The following is a 22,794-nucleotide window of genomic DNA, read 5'->3' as shown; positions in this document are numbered from 1 at the left end:
CTCCGCGGATGGTAGGGTGTGTGAAAAGCCTGAAATATACCCAAAGCAGACATGATGTGTTGCATTATTTCACCTGTGAAGTGTTTACCTTTGTTTGACTCAATCACTTCCGGTACCCCGTATCTGCGGATTACCTCATTCATGAGCTTCCGTGCGGTTACCTGCTTATTTACTTTGGTAACAGGGTAGGTCTCCAACCTGAAAAACATCAACAACAACAAGCACATATTGATGCTTCCCAACAAGTGGGAGCTGAGTGTAGCCAATTTGCAATCCCTGAAATGGGTAGAGTGGCCTAGGCAAGTGTTATGTGGCAAATTTACTTCTGCCCTGTTGCTTACGGCAAAGATCATGCAAAATTAGACAAATGATGCAGCAGCTACAGAAAACCAAGGAGCCACCCATCCTTGTTCAAGCACCGACATCATTGCTGCTTTCAGAGGTGCGTCTTTTCGTGCATCAGCTGGGCCATCATGGGGCACAGGGACCGTGGTAGGCAAGTGCTGTTGACTGTTCACCATACGCCGTCCCTTTTTAGTCCATTTTTCCTTTTCTTCCTTGCTGGCTTGTAACTGTAAAGTCATTAGCATATCAAAGTCCAAGTTTTTATCAAAGTCCAAGTTTTTATCAAAGTCCAAATTATTGTTAAATTCTTCTTTTCTTCTGTCTTCCACGGCTTAAGGGCCGCTGCTTTTGCTGTGTGGCCTGTGATGGCGTTGCCTCTTGTTTCTCCGGTGTAGGAATTGGTGTGAGCTTTCCACCTTGTCAGGTAGAAGTAGGGCCTCCATGAGACTGCACCGCTGCATCATTCTTAATTGGCTGTCCTGCTGTGGTAAAAAACTGTCTGGCCTTCCAGGTTGGGCCGTAATCATGAGCTATGCCAAATGCATACCGGGAGTCAGTGTAAATGTTTGCCGTCTTACCTTCTACCACTCCACACGCCCCAGTGAGTGCCTTTAGTTCCGCTTCTTGTACTGCGACATGCGGAGGCATTCTGCTTTTAGGACATCTTGTTATGTAACCACTGTATATCCAGTGTGGAGTCGTCAATCACCCTGGTACCATCTATAAAAAACAACTCAAAATATGCATTATTAACAAGGGCTTTCAGTAACTTTTTAAAACTTAAATTTTCTTGTTGCATCACTGCTAGACAATCAGGCTGGTATTATATTTCAAAAAGATCAGAACCTTGTTGCAAAAAAAAATTTAAAAATTTAAAAATGGCTTGCAAAAAATTTTTAAAAATGGCTGATTTGCCATACCTAGATCATCTATGCCTTCTCCTCCCCCCCCCCCCCTTTGAACCCGGGTACGCAATTGGAAGAAATAGTAGCCGGGTTCAAGTTAGTACAACATTGTAAAAAGATTTGATGGACGCAGATAAGGCCTGTAAAATGTTAGCACCAATACCAGAGACATGAGTTACATCGGGGAAGAATAATCCACAAAACATCTATTAATATTTGAAATGTGATATCCCTTTAAGTGAATTCATTATTAGTCTGATCCTGCCTGCAATGTCTTATCAAATTTGAGACAGGAGAAAAAACAAAACAAAAACTTTTACTAGCTGCTCCAGATCCTCACCTCCTCCCTTGTCGAGAAGAGGGATGAAACATTACGTACTATTACATCATCTAGCTCCACCCCTTCGATATTGGCTCCTTGCGTCTTTCTTCACAGCTCATTTCAGCTTAACAGTCTACACGTCCACATCTCAACCAAGCAAAGTCCCATGCATGGGGAGGACCTCCATCCCTAGTCAATATCCACATCACACATTCCACCACAGCTTGAACACGGGTCACTAACTCTCATCCATCCATGCTCTCAAGTTTGCTCCGTCACCCCCTATTGAAGGTGTCCCAGTCCATACAGATGCACAGACAAAAAAGTTTGACAAACATACATACATCAGTTGAAAAACATTGAGGTGAGTGCTATAATTTTATAAAGTACATGATTCTATTGAGATGAGATTGTGAATGAGCGCTATCTTTGACAAATTATGTGAAAAAAGTTTGCTGAGTGACTGAGACATTCTATATTTCTTATTTACTGAAGCTATTATATGCTGTATTAAACGCTGAAGTATTTTAGAATCTGTGGGTATTTTTCAGCCCCCCTTGTCTTTCTTTCTCTGTATTTGACCCTGAGCTGAGAGTCAAGTCTGAAAACCCCCACCTTTTCAAAACATCTCTTATCTCTCTACGAATATGAAACACAGACTGAATTGTTTTAGCTTAACTATTCCCTGCATTTGAACTCATAATTAACACATATGCTGGGACCTTGCAACATTCATTTTCAACCCCTGTATAAGTAAGAATATACCTTAGAAATTGCTATATTTCCTGCCTACTAAGACAGTATAATTAATTAAATTCATTTCAAGCCTTCATTCCTTTTAAGCAAGCAGAGATATTATCCAGGGTTGTTATTGCATTTTCTCTCGCTTTATCTTCTTGACCTTGAAAAGCTTACACAGACTCGCAGCTACATGTCAACAAAACCTTCTCTTCTAAAAGCAAGCTCAGTTAACTATTTGCACATACAGTATATACATATATACACACATATATATATCTATTATCTATCTTGTATTATACACCTTTTCTTCTTTCTCTCTGCCAACAAATCGCATGCATTGTAACTTTCTTCTCTCGACTTTGCTTGTTCCCCTTATTTCTCTCCCCTACCTAACTGCCAATATAACCTTCATTAGAGACTCTCCTGACGCCCTCTTGATCACTTACTGTACTTTTCAACATTTCACTTACGGATACTTTCTTAAACAAATAATGTGTACATACAACTTTCTCTGACTGTCTCTCTCTCTCCTCCTCCTCCAGCACTTTCTAGAAAACCTTGGTCTTTCAAGGCACCTCTTGGTCCTAAAGACCTCCTTCCAGACACCATTTTTGTAATCTACCGTGCGGGTCGATGTCACACATTTTCATAAGTTTTCTTACAGTCTACAGATTGTGACCCTTGTCTCTCCGCCATCAATTGATCCGCACGGCGGCAGCCCTTGAGGGGCTCTATCTTCTTTAATAAGGTCTTACGCATATTACAACAACAACAACAACAATAATAATAACACGCTCCATAGAATGCATCCCTCTTAATTTTCAAATTGTCAGCCCCTTATATACCGGCAAAACAACCGAGGGTCCCTTCTCTTGTGAGACTAAATGAAAAGAAAGAGGAAAAAAACTTCTGCAGATACAACAAACAACCTTCACTATTGCTAAAACACTACGGACTTCAAAGTACAAATAAACTACAGACTAGTTTCCGGGTGACCGATTGGTGCGCATATCACGGTCAGTGGTCCATGACGGCAAACCCGGAGCCCACACGAGTTACCGTGTAGAACTCTTAACCCAACCCGTCCGGTCACAAACCACAGATAGTCAGTCCCGCTGCAAGACTCTCAGCGTAAAACACAACATAAATATATGCCGGTCTTACCTGGAGTTCTGTGAGTTGATCAGGCTCGGTTTGCAGCAGGACGGCTTCTCCGCGGCGTGGATCCGGGTGGAATGCGTTGTAGGCTCTGGCTTTGTCGCCCCACAGTTGGTTGGCCATTTGTCAGGGTAAAATTCTAAGTACAGCACCAATCAGGCCCACCCCACTTGCCCCGTTGCCGGCGGTAAAGAAGAAAACACCACACGGAGGTCTGGTATCGTTTCTCACACGGGACATGGCTGCGCTTCGCCCTTTATTACAGATTACATGAGATCTTATACCCTTTGTCTCATCACCAGCAATGGGTGATGGGCTAATAACCATATATATGAAGTCCGGATTTCTGGCCTGAGACAGTGAAAATTCAGATGCATAGTTGAACATCTTGATATCTTGCTACGGCGCCTCTGGAAAAACAGCCAAGTACGCATCCTTGTGTCTGGTTCCTCCTTTGCTGCACATTTTGTCTTCGCCTGGCAAGGCCTTTGGAATATCTGATGTAAGGCGACATATAAGTTTTTTCTCATTTGGAATTGAATAGAACTTGCATATAGGTATAAAGCATAAAAAACATATGGCAATATATACATATACCCTCACAGTGGTCTCTGCCGGTATTCACTAAAGTGGTGAGGGGCCGATGACGGTGCGTGCCCGTAGGGAGGGCTCTGTGTGCTGCAGGTTCACCACCACTGTTATATAAGCCTGCAAGCAAAGTCAAGGGTCCTCTACCTAAAAAAAGAAAAAAAATACCTGAAAAAAAGTAACTCGGGTTTGAGGGCCAACATCATCAGTCTTCAAGAATAAAATCTGCCACGGTACTTCTCCCTGAGGAGTCAGAAAGTAGTCCGCAAATTGGACTCTTACTTGAAGTCATGATGCTACAGGCCTATGCGGTGGGTTCTGAAATAATGCAACAACTTGTGAGGTTGCTGCAACTGGATCATTATCCACAGCCCAACCCATGTCATTGGCCCGGCAAAAATTGTGCAGAACTACAGAGGCCTGAATTACCAAACACACATTCTGGGGTCCCATCTGAATTGTGCCCAGGATAACTCGCCACTTACTAGTAAGGATTTCAAAGGCACATTCAACAAAACACAGAGAATGAGTGAGTCGGCAATTGAAAACCAGTCCTCTGGTGTCCAACCCTCTGCGCATAAATGGTCGCAGAAAATGGGTTGTTAGGCAAAAGCAACAGTGATAAATGGAGCTAGTTGGCCTAAAGAACCAGAGAAAATACGTGGCTCTGACAGGCCCAGCTGGTTTAACCCCTTGAGTGGCACGCCAGGAAATTTTCCGGGACGAGCTCCACTGCCCATAGTGATATAGCCCGGAAGATTTCCGGGCTATGTATCACTATGGGAACTGCAGAGCACAGTACCATAAGCTGTGGCAGTGTGCTCTGCCTGCACAGTCCCACAGAGAACAGTGCAGGACTTTAAAAAAAGAAGCAGTAAGATATTACCAATCTTTTTTTTTTTTTTAAACTCCTGCACTGCTTTGTTTACAGGTTGCTATGGAGACCATCAGCTTGTCAGAAGTCGACAGATGGTCCCTGTGGCAGGGAGAGCTGGTGATCGGCTGTCAGAGGATAGTCGAGCATCAGCTCTTACACAGCAGAGAATGGAGAAAACCTCCGATCTCTGCTTTGTTAACCCTTTGCATGCCGCGGTCTGTTGTTAAGGGCTGACAGAGAAAGAGGGCTTCCTCTGTCAAAGGATAGTCGGGCACCAGCTCTTACACAGCAGAGAATTGAAAACCCCCCGTTTGCTGCTGTGTTAACCTTTTACATGCTGTAGTCTATGCAACCGCTGCATGTAAAGCGCTGTACCATATAATGTGCTGAAAAACTTTTACAAAATGGAGTAAAGTGGAGAAAATGAAAAAAAAATTACATTCTTCAGTGCGTCTGCAACAAAAATGACATAACTATTCTATGGGTCAGTGTGATTTTTTTTTTTTTTTTTTCTATTATTCGCATGCAGTGTAGCTTTGAAACACCAGGGGGAGCCCAGGGTGACAGTACCAATGTGGTTTACTTTTTGAGGTGCAGGGCAACCCGCCGAACTATTATGGCATCATTAATAGGTTGCTGGTCTGCTTGGTGAACTACATGCATCAGAAGGTCAGCCACTTTGTATCTACTCTGTGTGGGAGTATACACCAAGCAGCCACCCCCTCTATATTAAGAGGCTGTGAGTGGCTGTTTCATAGATGTAATTAGCTCCCTCATTTGGTAGTCTACCTGCATGTTGAGAGGATGCAGCTATCTGCCCTCCTCAGTCAGTAAGTATATGGCCGTGTTCTGTTTTTATATTTGCCCTTCTGTGACGTAATTATGTATAGTACTAGATATGACATTGTGGATTTTACATTTTGACATCTGTGTTCCTTACAGCTCTCAAGCATTCCCTCATGATTCATTTTATTGAACCCCCTGTTAACCCTTTAAGGACCAGGTTGTTTTGTACCTTATGGACCAGACACTTTTTAGGGATTTTACCCATGTGGTGGTTTTACTGTTCTAATTTTTTTTTTTTTTTTATCCCTTTAGCTATCGAAATTATTTTTGCTTGTTTTTTTTTCCGTGAGATATAGGACTATTTTATTTTATATCTTTTGCACTGACTTTTTTTTCCATTTTTTGTTTAGTTTTATTGGGGGTAAAAAGCTAAAAAAATGATTTTTTTTTTAAACATTTGTAGTTTTTTTTTTTTTAATTACTTTATTTTATTGCAGATATAAAAGTATGGGAATGGGTTCTTCTATTTTTTTCGGACGTTTTGATATATAATATGTATGGTTTTGGTTTACAGGGCGCTTATAGCGACGTTTTTGGTTGGTGTTGGTTTTGGGTTATTTTCTGTCTTATGTACTGTGTATATACTCGAGTATAAGCCTACTTTTTCAGCACATTTTTTTTGTGCTGAAAAAGCCCCCTCGGCTTATACTCGAGTTAGGGAAGGCTTAAAAGAAAAAAAAAACCTCCATACTCCCCTCCCAGCCCGGCGTCTGTGTCTCTGGCGGCGGTGCGGCAGGCTGATTTAATTCTCTCTGCTGTCATCCCCCGCCATCCTCTTTGCTCGGCTCTGTCATCCCCTGCCATCAGCGCTGTGTAAGTAGGACCTGTGATTGGATCAAGCGCTGGCCAATCACAGCCGGTGTTCGATCATTCACAGCCAATCCAGCTGCTTTAGAATTCTCCCTGCTTGGCTTTCAAATCTATTGCTGTCAGTGCTGTGTAAGTAAGCGCTGTGATTGGATCGAGTGCCAGCTGTAATTGGCTGGCGCTCAATCCAATCACAGCTCTTACTTAGACAGCACTGACAGAGCCAAGCAGACAGGATGGCGGGGGATGACAGCATGGAGAATTCAAGCAGCTTGTTGCACAGACACTGACGCCGGCTGGGAGGTGAGTATGGAGTTTTTTTTATACCTAGTATATACTCGAGCCAATACGTTTTCCAAGCTTTTTTGGGTGAAACTTATTGTCTCGGCTAATACTCGAGTATACACGGTATATATTATTATTTTATTCTGGAATTTTATTTTATTTATTTAATTGTGTTTTTTATTATCTGTGTCCCCCATGATGTCATATAAGTCCTCTGGGGGACATTCACTTCACTGTACACTTTCCCACTGTAGCTAGGGCATCCATAGGAGCCCCAGTTACAGGGGAAAGCAATCACTGTAGTGACATTAGTCACTTACAGAGCTGCCAGGGTCTAGTTTGACCCTCCAGCTCTGCAGTAGCAGGGAATCCCGGGAGGTTGTTACATGCCCCCCCCCCCCCCCTCCCCCAGGCTCCCCATAGTGAAACTGCATTTTACTTTCACTTTCCCAACACAGTGCTAATTGAGCACAGTGTATCAGGGAAGCAGAAGGCAGAAAGGGTTAAATACGCCTCCTGCCTTCTGCTCTGGGTTATCAGCTGTCACACTATAACATTTATATAGTTTAGGGTTTGTTTGTTTTATTTGCAACTTTTTCACACCTTGTTAAAAAAAATTATTTTTGTTTATCGCTGCATTCAAACACTTTTCTTTTTTTTAATCAGTGGTTCTGTGAAAGGTTATTTATTTATTTTTTTGCAGGATGAGTTGTAATTTTTAATAGTATCATTTCCTGATAGATGGAATGTTTTGATGATGGTCTTCGATTTTTTTTGGTAAGGTGATACAGGCAAAACTAGCTATTTTGGCCATGTTTTTTGTATTTTTTTTCATGATATGCACTGTGCAGGTTAAATACGAGATAACTATAGAAGACTACTATTCTTGCTGTGGAAATTCAAAAACCTTTATTATTAGAAGTGCATACATAAAAGGTCAAATGCTACACAGATGCATCTGTGTAGCATTTGACCTTTTATGTATGCACTTCTAATAATAAAGGTTTTTGAATTTCCACAGCAAGAACAGTAGTCTTCTATAGTTACTTCATATGCATGCCGCATCAGACTGGGCGGTGGAACTGTTCTGATGGAATGCTAAGCCGGTATACTACAATGGGAGCAGCACGGACATTAATGGGTGAGCTTCTTTGCTTTTACTTATCGTAAATACGAGATAATGCACTAACTTTTTTCTCTGGATCATTAGGAACATAGCAATGCGATATACGTTTTTTTTTTCTACACAGTAAAAGGAGAAAAGTGGTGTTTTGTCTTTTTTTTTTCTACTTTTTTAACTTTATTTTTTCAACAATATTTTATCATTCTTCGAATACAGTAAAGCATTGTATTAAAAAGCCTATGAGGCTCTGCTAGAGGCTGAGCCTCATATGCCACCATAACTGGCAGACCAAGAAGCTATATTCAAGCCTCTTAGTGCCATAGAAACCCATCGGGTTGGATGAGTAACAGAGGTAGCTCCATCCCTCTGTCAGCCTTTTTGATGCCACGTTTGCACTGACCATGGTGTGTTAAACACCAGGGATTCAAGGTTTCTTCGGTTACCGGTGTTAGAGCAAGTGTCTGGCTGTCATGTGACAGCCAAGCACCCACGCCAGGCTTCTCATGAAGCAGCTATCAAAAGGCGTTGCAGCAGAATAAAACCCCTGAACAACCATTGTCAAAAGATGCATGGGTGGTTGTTAAGAGGTTGTACCAAAACTACACATTAATAGGGGATAACCTGTTGATCAGTGAGGTTATCACTGCTGAGACCCCCGCCAGTCTCACCCTTCCTCACTGCAGGATCACTGTGCCCCCTACATGGAGGATACTGAATAGAGTGTTGGTTGCCTTCAATGGAATTGTGGAGAGACCTGAATGATGCTCAAGATCGGCAGGGTCTCGGCTGTGAGACCCTCACCAATCAGCGAGTTATCCTCTATTCACAGGCTAGGAGATATCTTGTAATTTTGCTACAGCACTTTTAAGGCACAAATTATAGGCTGGGCACTATGGGATTAAATCGACTCAAGTCTGAAATACCCATTGTGATTATATAAATAAATGTATTAGTGTAATAATTACTATCAGCCACTAGATGTCACCACACTCTTACATATGTTTAGTCTCCTGAACATGCTTCAGAATAAAAGAAATTAGAATGAAGCTGAAAGGAAAGACTAAAAAGCACAGAGAAAGAAAGGGAAAAAGTAAAACCTCCACGGGTCTTTCTAGTAAATAAATGACGTACTGGCTGGTTATTTAATAGAGTGTAAATGTGAAGTATAATCTGTCTAATGCACCACACAACCGCTGAGTCCTCGTTTAACTCAGCATAGATATGAAAAAAAAGGGTTTTATGGATCACCGTTTGTCTCGTCGCTGTACTCTCGGCCATAAAGAGGATTCCTGTCCCTACAGCATTACTCTAGTTTATTTCTTTCCCCATGGAATGCCAATATGCATGATACTCTATGCAGGATTTATGAGCACTAAACACTGGCACCAGGAGTCATAAATGTGTTAGCTGATAGGGTCCCCCCACACACCCTTTTTTTTTGTCTCCAACTATCTTTTTCTTAATCTATCTTATTACATTCTTTTTAACTGAGTATGTTTCATGCACGGACCAATAAGGTGTAAGAATTAATGACACCAGGGTATTTGTCTGGAGAGTATTTCAGAGCCTTAATCTATATTTATTAGTAGTAGTGTTTGTTTTTTGTAGATTTATGTTATGTTTAGTATTCGTTTTTATGAAAATGTGAAATATTTCTAACTTTACTCTGCTTATAACTTTACTTTGCTTGTGATTCCCACAGCAGTGACCTTTGACCCTTCATCATGGGTGTCTCCAACTATAAGTGTGTATATAGCATTTTGGTGTAATTTGTGATGTTTTACCCGAGGAAGAGGCTGGTTCATCTAGGAAACACTGCTTGTGTTTCCAAACTTGTTGAAACACAAACCCCGTGCTATGGAATAAAAGTTCTCATACTTAGGATGGCTTCACACGGGCATATGCATTTTTGTGTGTGGTACACAACCACACCCTGATTTAAAAAGCTAATTAGCATAATGAGTTCCAGATATGTTCTTTTTCACATGGAATGGAGCTTTTTACTTATCTGCTTGCGTATTTTGCGCACTTCCCGTAGACTTCTATGGGAACCTTTTGGTGTGCAAATGTGCTCAAAAGCAGTGTATATTTTTTTTTTCATGCATGTAAAAAAATAAATGAGAATGATCCTATTTAACTCAAGGGGTTCTTTTCTCTACACATTGCACCCGGAAATTTCCATATCCTACCTCCTAATATTCAGGATGGCACATCATAGTATCACCAGATGGTCTCTTGAATAAATCCTTTGGACCTGGCCCGTCTAAGTTCTATTGCAGACAACAATCAAGTACCAACATACAATATGGGTAAGCGGTAATGTATTTTGGATGTTTAACTCTACTGCTCCCTTTCATTAAGCCACTACATGTGTAAAAAGTCAACAAGGCAAAGAAGGTGCGAGACAGATGTCAATAATGGGTATGATTCGGCAATCAAAGGATCCCGTGGGGCTGCAGTACACACTCAGACTGAACTCTGTGTACTGACATGAAACCAAACATCGGAAGCAGCTTGTGTTTCAACATTTGCTTCCAGTCTGTGTTCTTTTAGTGAAAGCAATAAAGGTATGTTTTTAGGATCCAAATTAGTTGTTTATGTTCGAGCTCGAAGTAACTAGCAAACCACACACAAACTGCAAACCTTGATTCTCACACCCTCCTTTCCTAATTCAGGAGAGGGAAGACCCATTGCATACTTTACATCATCTAGCTACACCCCTTTTAGTCTAGCTAGTTTGAATGTTTTCGATAGGAAGTTCTCCCTTTTGCGACTGCTTCATCATGCTACATAGCCCCACTCCAAAACAACATGACCTTCATTCTCATTCTAAAAACTAGAGCTAACCACTAGGGAATGTGTTGCCCTACCTAACCAAGAAGATGGTTGTTCCTACAAACTTTCCATGTTCCTCTGGTTACACCCACGTAGAGTGGCCCCAGCCTGGCCCTAAGGGCTCTATTCTAACCCTAGGTCTGAGGGCAGGAGATTCATATATTCTGTGTACCAGGACAGCCATAGCATGAGGAAGCATAATGCAACCATTTAGTCATATTTGAGTTGGATTTTCTTTGAAATAACATATTACTAGAGATGAGCGAGCATACTCGTCTGAGCTTGATGCTCGTTCGAGTATTAGGGTGCTCGAGATGCTCGTTACTCGAGACGAGCGCCACGCGGTACTCGTCTCGATTAAACGAGCACTGACCATTGAATTCAATGGAGCCGGCAATACAGCCGGCTCCATTGAAAGCAAAGGGTTGCCGGCGATCGCAGGATGAATTGTCGGGAAGGGCTTAAATATATAAGCCCTTCCTTGCAATTCATCCAGAAATGTGTAAAAATAAAAACAAAAATATATACTCCCCTTGTCCCGGCAGACGGAGTTCAGCTCGGCCGGCCTGCAGTGGGTGTGAAGGGGGTGTGAGTCAGACCTGCCCCTGATTGGCTCAGCGCTGAGCCAATCAGAGGCAGGTCTCACTCACACCCATTCATGAATTCATGAATGGGTGAGTGAGTGCTGCCTCTGATTGGCTCAGGGGCAGCTCTCAGCTGAATGTCATTCAGCTGAATGTCATTCAGCTGAGAGCTGCCCCTGAGCCAATCATACAAATGAGTGTGCAAAGAAAACCATCCTGTTAGTCATGCCCATAGACATTACATGAGGCTTGCTATTTGGCCTTTGCCCATTTTCTGCAACCTTCTTATAGAGTGTGTGTTACGGTTTATGATGACCATCATGTGGTAACACAAAATTAGCATGAGTACTACCGAGTGATGTAGGACTTTAGACAACTTGTCATCTAAGAACAGGATGCTGTTACGCTCTGGCCCAATTTACATTGTCGCACACATGGTACACATCCCTTATTGCAATCCCCACAGGGGGTGATTCACATTATTTGTGACGTTCACACATGCACATTTTGTCCAGGAGGGAAAAGAGCGCATAGTGACGCTTTTTCCTGAGCAAATGAGATGACATGCCGATCCCCAGTCCATCAACCAGGGGGTCACCAAGCCATGTTCCAACCATTATTGGGGCAGTTGTGCTCCGGTGTTTTTGTGACAAGACAGGAACACCAAGAATTTTATGAGACCATGACCTGATCTCCATAATGAGGAGTATACACACAAAAAAGTAGAAAAGGATACTATAGGAACCTGTAGTACTTATTCAACAATTATTATTTTGTTTTCTACAAGTACTTCATGATTTTTAAAAAACGTATTGTCCCAATTATTCTCCAACATAATATTTAAGCATCAAACCCATGGTACTATAACCAAAACTTAAAGGATATTCATAGTCTCGCGGGGGTTTGATTCTTCCTTTCGGATGAAGACTCGCATATAGTAGTTGGCATAGACCCAATTATCTTTTTCTTTCCGTTTGACTGAAGTGGCAGTTTGGTATGGTCCATCAAATCTCTTTCCAATATGACCTCTTGAGGACACCCCAGTCACCTGAAAACAGAACTATGCGAAAAATACATATTTATGAGTGACAGTTAACTTCCTAACATAAAGAACTCATGTAGAAAGTGAGATTCTCCTGTCAGAACTGGAGAAAGTGTACGCCTCTTACAGGAGCCCTATCAACCAAAACCACATAGGCTCTCAACTTAGTCTTATAGGCACAGGTCTAACTGAGTAGAGGGCTAATAAAATGTATACCTCCTGTTATTTTCTATGATTTATGGTACACCATATTTATATACATACATAATTGCTTCACTTGACAATCTCCTAGCCGTAGTTTTGGCGTTGACATTTTTATTTATTTTATTCTACAAGCCATGCGTCTAGTTGAGAAGAGGTCTATGCAAACCAATATAAACTCCAAGACGCTTAGCTTTGGTAGCTGTATGCAGTCATTTGCAGTCACTGATATGGATAGTCTGGCTCGCAGTGAGGAGATACTTTAACCAATTGGTCTGGATTGTGATGGGCACATACCATACACCCCCGGAACAAACCAGGTCGCAGCAGTGTTAAACCCTGGGGCTAATCAAACAGAAGACACTATACCACAGAGTACCTCCTTGGATTGATGGGTTAGCTCATGGCTCAGGTGGGACATCTTGTAGCAGAGTGGGCGGGCAGATGACCTCGTCAGTGTTCTGTGTATGCTTCTTTCTGCTGCCAGTCCTCTTTGTCTCCTCTTGAGGCTTGTTCCTACAATTTAAGCAACAGAGATATCCACGCGCGTATTGGGTACAACCAGGTTAACAGTCATTATCTCAAAGAAATTCAGAATGTAGAATTCTGCAGTCAGAATTGTACTCTAGTTTTCACCCCATCATTTGCTTGCTGAGGTTCTCGTATTTCTCCCTCTAATGTATAATACCTTCCTAATTTTCAACATTGTGTAGCATGTCTCATTGGAAATGTTATGGCATACCTCCAAGAAGAATTATGTGCCTCTTGGAGAAGGACTGGAAAACTCTTTTAAACCACACTAGTACCTAAGTTAGTTTCTGATTGTACAACTTATTTATTTTGAACAGAAAAACCGATCTGCATCTCATTAGTTGGTACATTACCTATTTCAAGTATACTAAATGAGTTATTATACCATCTTCATCTTTAAACTCAAAACGTATATTAACCTGCCACCAAGGATCCTTAGTCCATCTGGTCACAGGTAATGCTACAGCTCTTCTACTTTGTTCCTCGGGTAGAATGATAAGGGGGAGATCCCAACATACAGCAGTAAGCAATTCCTGTTCCGTTAGAGAGGATGGAAAATATGGTATTGCTTTAGCTGACACGGGCATGAGAGCATATCCAACAATCAGATACATTTCTTATTCTAGATACAATCCCATGATACTTAATGAATTTGCATCCTTGATCTAATTGAAGTTATTGCAAACAATTCAGAGAAGAAAGTAAAATACTTCCTTTTGTTTAGTCCTTGTAAGTCACAGATAGCTTGCAATGTGATGTATGAATCCATATTTCTTTGCTTTGCACTTTTACAGAGGTAGGAGTGGTTAATTGGACTTGGTAAGGGCCTTCAAAGCGAGGTTCCAGAGCCCTCCTGATGTGCTTACATATGATCACCCTGGCTCCTGGCTATAGGTTATGAGTACCTTGCAATGCTGATGGATCTGGAATGGAGTTAAAACATGTTTATGAATCTGCTGCAATGTTTTCTGCAAAGACCCTACATAGGATGTGAAGTCAAAATATATCATCTGTAGCTGCTGAGGGAAATATAGGCCTGTTTTAGTAGGAACACCAAAAGGTACTGAGACCAGTTTTTTTTGTCATTCTGATAGGCAGGCAGTTTGGCCAAGACCTACCTGTCTCTGCCATAGCCTTTGCAATTTTTGTCTTAAAAGTTCCATTCAAACATTCCACTTTATCACTACTTTTGAAGGTGGCATGAAATGTAGAATGCTTGTTCTAACCCAAGTGCTCTTGTAACCTTTTGGCACATCTCACATGTGAAGTGTGTGCCTCTGTCACTCTCAATCACCTCTGGTATTCCATACCTGCAGAGAACCCCTGACGAGAGTTTCTTTGCAACTGTTTTCGCGTTGGCCTTGGTGGAGGGTCAACTTTCTGGCCAACTTCAGAAGACATTCACACAAACAATGACATACTCCTAGACCACACTTTTAAGAAGCTTATTGAAATCAATCTGCAGTCGCTGAAGTGGGTAGAAGGGTTTTGAAGTGCATTTAAGTGGGACCTTAACAGTTTTCCCAGCACTATGGCAGGCACAGATGACACAACCTTGCACAAATCTGGCAGCAGCATAATGGAAACCTGACACTACAGAATGCTGTGTTACAAGACTCACTATTGCTTCTTTGGACTGATGTGTTGGTCCATGTGAGAAAGCACAGGTCACGAGGGGAAGAACTCTAGTTAAGCACAACCTAGCATAAGGGTTAGTAGTCATGACATATACCAAAGCAGTACTGACTGTCAGTGTACATGTTGGCTACACAATATTCTTCCATTAGACACACTTGACCGAGCGCAGTAAGCTCCACTTCCTGTGCTGACATAGCGGGAGCCAGGGGCTCGCTTCATAATACTTCATTGTGAGTCACTATGGTATATCCCGTATGCGGTCTGCCATCATGGTAGAAGCAGGAACCATCTACAAACAGTTCCATATCAGCATTTGGGATTGGGGTCTCACTTACATCGTCAAGTGGTTTAGTCTTGGTGTTCATTAGCTGAACACAATCAGGCCTTTTGGTTTAGTGACTTCTTCATAAACTGTACCTGAGTTTGGACTTTCTATGATCTGCTATAGTGATGGGCACTGTTGGAAAGCCTGTTTTTCGGAGCACTTTTTGGTTTGCTTTGCCATTCTTACTCAATTCAGGATCGGCTCTGTTGTCTCTGGCCCTCCAGGCCCCAGCCCTGGATAAATTTCTTCCCTTCTGCTGGGTTAGGAATTATGTTGTTTCTACATAATTTTATTTTTATGGAGTATATTTGTAACTTGTAAAATTCTTTTCCTTGCTGTTATGTTTTTTTGAGTCAGGTCGATGAAGAGCTTGATATTTTCACATGTGTGGGAGGATTTTTAACTTCCTTGCCTCTTACATCAAACTGTCTTTAATGTGATAGTAATGAATATGCACCATCACGTCTCTAGGGAAATTTGCCTTTGGCCGTGGTAATCAATGTATTCCATCTACAATGCGTTCTCCTTGTGAGGTTTCAGAGAAAAGGGCCTTGATTATGCTTGACATAAAATTATTAAGTGCTGCTGGCTGCACCATCTCTGCTATTCCTTTTATTTTGATAAAACATAATAGGAATAATACGGAAAATTCTTAAAATCGATTTTTAAATTGCCACAAACATCTTATAATAAATATAATAAAAATGTATATCAAAAGATAAATACTAGGTTTTTCCTAATAGCCACAATAATTTGCGGCCGGGACCTGCGGCTCTCCTCCTGTGACTCGCACCAGGAAGAACTCCTTTAGCCGCCATGGTCCTTCCTCCATTGGTCTTTTCTTCGGCATTCCTTCTTCTCTTCTGCTCACTGGTGAGTATGAAGTTTTCTCCTGTTTTTTCCTTGTAGTTTGCAAGGTCACTTTTCAGTGGAGCTCACTATTCCGGGACTGTTCCCGCTGCCATCCAGGCCACGCCTCCAGTTTTGGTTATTTTTTATTGTATGTTGACTAATGCTAAAAGTCTGACCAGTAAAGTAGACAAACTGGAAGTAATAATGTCTGAGAAAACCTATGACATTATGGGAGAAATAGAGACCTGGCTGGATGAAAGCTGTGAGTGGACAGTCATCTTACAGGGTTACAGTCAGAAGGGATCATAAAATATGGAAAGGGGAAGGGTTTTATCCTTAAGTAAAATCCTGTTTAAAGCCCCCATTATGGGAAGATATATGGGAGGGAGCTGAACATGTCGAGCCTTTATGGGTAGAAATATATGGAAGTAGAAACAAAACAATCCTCATAGGGGGTTTCAATAGACCACCAAATATAACAGAGGCTACGTAAAATTCATTATTGAAGCAAATAGATGAAGCAGCAAATCACTATGTGGTAATTATTGTGGGGACTTTCGCTATCCGGATATAAACTGGGAAGCCGAAACCTGCTGATCTCATAAAGGTAGCAAGTCTCAGTCAATTACTAAAGAGAATTACCTTACACAACCGCTAAAAAGGGATGGCTATTCTGGAATTAATGTTAACCAACAGATCTGACAGAATAACTGAGGTGTAGGTTGGGGGGCACCTGGGAAGAAGTGACCATAATATAATACATTTCAACTTGTTTTTCAAGAGAGAGTTTCATAGGGGAGCTACAAAAATACTAAACTTTGGGAAGGTTAAGTTTGATTAGCTTAGTTATGCCCTTAACCATATTGACTGGGACAATGTCCTCAAAAATAAGAGTACAATGGGAAATATTTAAAAACAACCTAATTATTTACTATTAGGTGTTCATACCTTACAGGATTAAAAGGGTTAGGAATGGGTCTCAATAAAGATGTAAAGAAGGCAATAAACAGTAAAAAGTAAGTGTTTACACTATTAAAACAAGAAGGCAGTGAAATAGCACTAAAACCAATTTAGTTTCAGGAAAACAAAATTATGTAAAAATCAGATAAAAGCAGGAAAAAGGGAGACAGAGAAACCTATTGCCAAAGACAGTAAAACTAATCATAAAGTGTTCTTCAATTATATAAATAGGAAAAAGGTTAATACTGTAAGCCTGGGTTCACACGGGACGTATTCCCGCCGGAAATCCCGCGGTTTGGCCGCAGCCAAAACCGCGAGATTTCCGAGGGGAGAACCGGCAGCTCGCTTTTCCGCCGCGGCCGGCGCTCCCATAGAGGAGAGCGTGGCCGCGGCAGAAAGAAAAAAAGAATGGACATGCTGCATATTCTGAAACCGCGGCTTCGGCGGCCGCAGCCACGGTTTCCGCCGGACTTACCGCAGCGGATTGGCCGTCCTGTGTGGACGAGATTTCTGAGAAATCTTTTCCACATGGCTGGCTAATCTAGAGATTAGCGGCCGCAGGCGGACTTGCCGCGGCAAAATTCCGCAGCAAATCCGCCCTGTGTGAACCCAGCCAAGTGTTGGACCCTTAATAAATAATTTAGGAAAAATTGTAGAGGCTGATGGGGAGAAAGCAAATTTATAAAATAGCTTAATTTCCAGTGTTTCAGATAAGATGCAGAATGATGAAGTAAACTCTGCTACATGTCACAGGTCTAATAAAGGAAGAAGTGTAGAGCCTTCTCAAAAATATTAAAATAGACAAATCTCTGGGTCCCAAAATATGAAGACTCAGCAGCACACAAAAAAATGCACACTATAAAAGTGGTGGAGTTACTCGCCATGCACGCCAATCCGGATCCGGACACCCAAAGATCCAAAAGTAAAGACCATGACAAAGACGGCTGGTATGCCGTCGAAACATCGCGTGCTGAACATGCTGTGTACCTTTTATAAATAAAGATGGATATAAAGTGATCTGAGCGTATTGCAAACTACTCCTTTGGTGCTGGCGTCCTTATCTCTTCAAAATCTCTGGGTCCCGACATACACCCCCAGGTTTAAAGAGAATTGAGTAATTTGATAAACAGACCATTGTTTCTTATATTTAAGCACAAAACCGTGATGGGGAAATGTTCCACTGGATTGAATCATAGAATCATAGAATGGATCTCCAGGTTCATTGGGTCCAACCCCCTACTCAATGCAGTATTCACAGAAGCAGTCTAAATTATTTCACAAAGCCCTTCACAGATTAGACTAACCTATGACAAAACTCAATATTTATTATTAATTATTAAAATACAAAAACTGGGCTGATACACATACATACAAATAAGAAAATGTGGAAACCCCGTTGGGGAGAAAGGGATATGTTAGATGATTTTCAAGCATATATCCCTAAGTGTTCTCCAGTGTAATACCATTATACTAGAATAGGGTACCACAACACAAAACATGGTTCATAAACCACAATAGACGGTATACCACCAATCCGTCCAGATATGGTTTGACGGTCAAGGGTGTTGTACTCCTCCTGAAAGTTTAAGGTAATCAATACCACTTCACTGGAGCTCCAGCTGAGTCTGTCTAAGACATATACTCTAACCGCGGATTTAAATATGCTGGATCACTTCATAGGAGACCATCCAAACTGGATTGTCAATACAGATGTACAGATTGATCCTTATTAGAGATGAGCGAGCACCAAAATGCTCGGGTGCTCGTTGCTCAAGTTGAGCTTTCTGCGATGCTCGAGGGTTCGTTTTGAGTAATGGGTGACGAAAGTGATGGAAACGACACAGATACAGATAGGGCAGGCGAGGGGCAACATGCAGGGCTGAATGTCATGTTTCCAGGTCTCACTATTAAGCCACAATAGCGTCAAGAGTGGGACCCCCCCAACAATTTTTACTTCGGACAAACCCTCATTAGCAAGGCACACCTTAGCTAAGCACCACACTACCTCCAGCCAAGCACAAGCACTGCCTGCTGGACACACCGCTGCCTCTTCTCCTGGGTTACATGCTGCCCAACCCCCCACATGACCCTGCATCCGCAGCGCACACAAAAGTGTCCCTGCGCAGCCTTCAGCTGCCCTCATGCCACACGCTGGCTGCATAGCCACACCACCCTCATGTCTATTTATAAGTGAGACTGCCATGAGGAGGAACCGGAGGCACACACTGCAAAGGGTTGGCAGGGCCAGGTAGCGACCCTCTTTAAAAAGGGCGGGGCAATAGCCCACAATGCTGTAGAGAACCGATGAGAAATTGACGTTCGATCTTCATTCCAATCCTGTGACACCTCCGTCAGGAGCTGCAAACGTGAGCATGAGTTACATATCTATGGGGAATCCATGTGCCCACACAGTATTCATTCTGTCTAGGTGTCACATAGCTCAATCGACACCGCAAGGGAAAAGCCATCTGCACTCTACCCAAGTCAGTCAGTGTCTTTGTGCCAGACAGGTCAAACACCGTGATGGGAGCTAAGTGTGCACCAACAGCATACGTGGGTCCTAGGCAACCCAAAACATGAACAATAAATTAATCAGAGTGGCCAAACATGGCAGACTTGCACCGCACCGACGACATAGGCCTCAGCCCACAGCTTCAGCAATCGTAGGCATGAAGTGGACTTCGATGCTAGTTCATCTGCGACGGGCTCATTAAATCAGGTACCTTTCCTTTCACCGCTCCAATGACTGGATTATCAGGACAAAGCTCCACAGCCCCAACCTGGCATACTTGCACTTCCCCCGGGACATAGGCCTTAGCCCACACCCTCAGCAAACACGGGCATGAAGTGGACTTCGATGCTAGTTCATCTGCGACGGGCTCAGTAAATCAGTTACCTTTCCTTTCACCGCTCCAATAACTGGATTAGCCAGGAAAAAGTTGCACAGCCCCAACCTGGCGCAGTTACAGTTCCCCCGGGTCATAGGCCTCGGCCAACAGCTTCAGCAATCGTAGGCAGGAAGCGGACTTCCACTGCACCCAGGACAAAGGCCTCTGCACAAACCCTCAGCAATCGCGGGCCTAGAGCGGACTCCAATGCTAGTGTAGCTGTGAACGTCTCATTAGCGCTGTATCGCTCCTCTTGTTTGTCCCAATGCAGTGCCCCGGATAGCTGAGCTAATGTGAGATAAAGTACAGGTTGGCTTCGGCCCACACTCCATGCCCTAGTCAGTCTGGCCTTTTTTCATATTCACAGGCAGGTACAACTCTGCTGTGGGAAGTCTGTGTGGACCCACAGCATAGGTGGGTCCCAGGAAGCCACCGACGGTACATAAATAAATACCATTGCAGTCCCCCGGATAGCTGAGGTAACGTGAGATAAAGTACAGGTGGGCTTTAGCCAACACTGCATGCCCTTGTCAGACTGTGTTTTTTTAATTAATAGTCACAGGCAGGTACAACTCCGCTATGGGAAGTCTGTATGCACCAAAAGCATGGGGGGCTCCCTGCAACCCACCGACAGTACATAAATAAATCCCATTGCAGTGCCCCGGACAGCTGAGCTAACGTCAGATAAAATACAGGTGGGCTTCGGCCCACACTGCATGCCCGAGTCAGACTGTTTTTTTTTAAATTAATAGTCACAGGCAGGTACAACTCCGCTATGGGAAGTCTGTGTGGACCCACAGCATGGGTGGGTCTCAGGAAGCCACCGGCGGTACATAAATAAATCCCATTACAGTGCCCTGGACAGCTGAGCTAACGTCAGATAAAATATAGGTTGGCTTTGGCCCACAATGCATGCCCGAGTCAGGCTGTTTTTTTTAAATTAATAGTCACAGGCAGGTACAACTCCACTATGGGAAGTCTGTGTGCACCCACAGCATGGGTGGCTCCCTGGAACCCACTGACGGTACATAAATAAATCCCATTGCAGTGCCCGGGACAGCTGAGCTAACGCCAGATAAAATACAGGTTGGCTTCGGCCCACACTGCATGCCCTAGTCAGTCTGGGTTTTTTGGGGGGCCAGATACGTAGAACACCGCGATGGGAAAACTTAGTGCACCCATACTATGCACAGAACTTTGTAGTATTCCTATAGCAAAGGTATAAGCTGACCCCACTAACAGTTATGTTGCAGAAGTCTAGGTAGACCCCAGTAACATTTCTGTAGTTACAGTATAGACAGACCCCAGTAACATTTCCGTAGCAGCAGTATAGGCAGAGCCCAGTAACATTTTAGTAGCAGCAGTATAGGCAGAGCCCAGTATTAGTAACATTTCAGTTGTAACAGTATAGACAGACCCCAGTAACATTTCCGTAGCAGCAGTATAGGCAGAGCCCAGTATTAGGTACATTTCAGTAGTAACAGTATATCCAAAGGCAAAGAAGTTGTCAGCAGCACAATATGAGTACCATATGGTTTGAACAGGTATCCTGCACGCCCACTGGGTTTGGGATCCAAGCCAAGCCGCTCTTTAGTACAAATGTTGATGAAGTAGTGGAAACAGCAGATCAAGGTGCAAAGCAATGAAGTTTCTTTATTTCTTTCCTCCCAGACAGAAAAACACGACGTTTCGACTACAAGAGTCTTTGTCAAGTATGGACAACAAGTGAACAACATACAAATATATAGTGTGTCTAGTATCACATTAACCAATCACAGTAGATCACATGATAAAATTCACCTGCATTCATTGATGTCATTATGGCACACACATGCTGCGGAGTTTGTAGATATGGTGGAGCGTTGTAGCAACCTTTCACTTCCTCTTGTGGCTATGTCGCCATGGAGATGTGTTATGCAAGGCTCCTACTGGCTGGAATCTGTATGGATCTCCTCCCGTCCACCGTGACATCATCACATCACGTCTGTATAGTATGGTCACATGACTGAAGCGTGCAGCGTCATTGGGCACATATCCTGTTCACACCCTGCTCCATAGAGCTACTACTAGACATAAATGTCAGTGTTTCTTAGTAGTCACCATGACGTAATCAAGCCGCGCCAGTGAGATGTGGTCACGTGTCCGAGATGAGCCACATCATCGGGCGCGTCATAGACACGCAGCCAAGTCCCACTATGTGATCCTACATAGATAAATCAACATCTATAGTGGACAAAGACAAGTATATGAGGCATTGCTGCGTGCATAACGCACAAAAAGGAATACCACATATCTGTACATCAGAATATATTATATAATTACAATGTCATAGCCGCACGTGTAGGCTCCTCCCCAAGGGGTGTGACCCCCACGTGCAAAATACCATAGCATATTCTTTAACTTTAAACGCACAGAAAAGAGTACCGCATATCTATGCATCAGAATATATTGTATAGTTGCAGTGTCATAGCCGCACGTGTGGGCTCCTCCCCAAGGGGTGTGGCCTCCACGTGAAAAATACCATTGCATATTTTAAAGCGCACAGAAAAGAATACCGCATATCTGTACATCAGAATATATTGTATAGTTGCAGTGTCATAGCCGCACATGTGGGCTCCTCCCCAAGGGGTGTGGCCTCCACGTGAAAAATACCATTGCACATTCTTTAACTTTTAAATATCAATATCCAGAAAAAAGAATAGATATTTGGAGGGCATCATGAATTGGCATGAGATAATCAGGTAAAAAAAACAGATATAGCATATCGTGCATATATAATCATGTTAATAGGCCAGTAATGATATTCATAATACACATAGATGTCAAAGTGGCTCATCATGCATTCATCAATATTCACATGATGCTATAACCTCCATACAAGACTACCACCAGTAATCGCATATAAATACACAAAAATTGGCTATTTGTTCGCATAACACTC

This window comes from Eleutherodactylus coqui, chromosome 1 (assembly GCF_035609145.1).
Source record: "Eleutherodactylus coqui strain aEleCoq1 chromosome 1, aEleCoq1.hap1, whole genome shotgun sequence".
Taxonomy (NCBI): Eukaryota; Metazoa; Chordata; class Amphibia; order Anura; family Eleutherodactylidae; genus Eleutherodactylus; species Eleutherodactylus coqui.
Note: the sequence above shows the minus strand (reverse complement) of the source record.